This window comes from Scyliorhinus canicula, chromosome 19 (genome assembly GCF_902713615.1).
Source record: "Scyliorhinus canicula chromosome 19, sScyCan1.1, whole genome shotgun sequence".
Lineage (NCBI taxonomy): Eukaryota > Metazoa > Chordata > Chondrichthyes > Carcharhiniformes > Scyliorhinidae > Scyliorhinus > Scyliorhinus canicula.
This window is the reverse complement of record NC_052164.1, coordinates 15,380,204-15,382,074: the sequence shown is the minus strand read 5'-3', so window position 1 is coordinate 15,382,074 and position 1,871 is coordinate 15,380,204. Positions and strand designations below refer to the sequence as shown.

At 64.0% G+C, this 1,871-nt stretch overlaps 1 protein-coding gene across 1 annotated transcript in view; it reads right to left on the bottom strand.

Moving 5' to 3' along the window:
- The window catches only part of LOC119953963 (ORM1-like protein 3), a 46,766-nt gene extending 45,722 nt beyond the window's left edge, over window positions 1–1,044 (bottom strand). The window contains exon 1 of the mRNA XM_038778687.1: window positions 894–1,044. The gene's annotated coding sequence lies outside the window, so the exon portion shown is untranslated. The remainder of the gene's footprint in view (window positions 1–893) is intronic.
- Between the last annotated feature and the right edge of the window lie 827 nt (window positions 1,045–1,871).

The window sequence follows — 1,871 nt, the reverse complement described above, 5'->3', positions numbered from 1 at the left end:
TGGACCACCCAATCCCTACAAAACCCCCCGGACCCCACTGGACCCCACAACACCACCCTGGACCCCCCCATCCCCACAACACCCCCCCATCCCACCAACACCCCCTGGACCCCCCCATCCCACAAACACCCCCCTGGACCCCCCATCCCACAACACCCCCTGGACCCCCCCATCCCCACAACACCCCCCCTGGACCTCACAACACCCCCCTGGACCCCCCATCCCCACAACACCCCCCTTGGACCCCCCCATCCCACAACACCCCCCCTGGACCCCCCATCCCCCACAAACCCCCTTGGACCCCATCCCCCACAACAACCCCTTGGACCCCATCCCCACAACACCCCCCTGGACCCCCCCCATCCCCACAACACCCCCCCTGGGACCACCCCATCCCCACAACACACCCCCTAGACCCCCCATCCCCACAACACCCCCCTAGACCCCCCATCCCCACAACACCCCCCTGGACCCCACAACACCCCCCTGGACCCCCATCCCTACAACACCCCCCGGACCCCCCTGGACCCCACAACACCCCCCTGGACCCCCCCATCCCCACAACACCCCCCTGGACCCGCCCATCCCCACAACACCCCCGGACCCCCCTGGACCCCACAACACCCCCCTGGACCCCCCATCCCTACAACACCCCCCGGACCCCCCTGGACCCCACAACACCCCCCTGGACCCCCCCATCCCCACAACACCCCCCTGGACCCCCCATCCCCACAACACCCCCCTGGACCCTTCTTTCCCTCCGTTCCCCCCCCCCCCGGTCCCCTCTCTCCCTCCCCCCCCAACATTCCCCCGGTCATCGTCACCCCCATTCCCCCTCCCGGGCCTGTTACTTTAATGGAAAAACGCAGCGTTGACCTCCCTCCGTCTCTCACCTGGAGATGGGCTTCAAACGTAGGGACACGGTCGGGCCGGGGATCAGCTGCTGTCAGTCTCTCTCTCTCTCTGCTCCCCACCTCTACCACTTGTTCTCTCTCCAACTTCACTCTCTCTCCCTCAGCGCGGCGATGCCCCGCCCCCACTCCCTCTGTGACGTCAGCACGATGACACCGTCCCAAGAACCCGGCTCACACTGCCCCTCAGCGGCGGGAGGTCAGAGCTCTCACTGCCCCTCAGCAGCGGGGGGTCGGAGCTCACACTGCCCCTCAGCGGCGGGAGGTCGGAGCTCTCACTGCCCCTCAGCGGCTGGAGGTCGGAGCTCTCACTGTCCCTCAGCGGCGGGAGGGCGGTACTCACACTGCCCCTCAGCGGCGGGAGATCGGAGCTCACACTGCCCCTCAGCGGCGGGATGTCGGAGCTCTCACTGCCCCTCAGCGGCGGGAGGGCGATACTCACACTGCCCCTCAGCGGCGGGAGGGCGGTACTCACACTGCCCCTCAGCGGCGGGAGGGCGGTACTCACACTGCCCCCCAGCGGCGGGAGGGCGGTATTCACACTGCCCCTCAGCGGCGGGAGGTCGGAACTCTCACTGCCCCCCAGCGGCGGGAGGGCGGTACTCACACTGCCCCTCAGCGGCGCGAGGGCGCCTCTCACACTGCCCCTCAGCGGCGGGAGGGCGGTACTCACACTGCAGGGCAGGTGGATTGGCCCTACTAAATTTCCCCTTAAGTGGAAAAAAATGAATTGGGTACGCTAAATTTATTTTTAAAAGTAAATGAAAATAAAATAAAATACATAATACGGCAACACAAGGTGTACAATGTAACTATAACACCCGCATTGGGTGACACATACAGGGATGTAGTATTAATCAGGTCAGTCCATAAGAGCGTTGTTTAGGAGTTTGGTAACACTGGGGAAAAAGCTGTTTTTGAGTCTGTGTGGTGAATGTATAATATGCACAATTCACACTG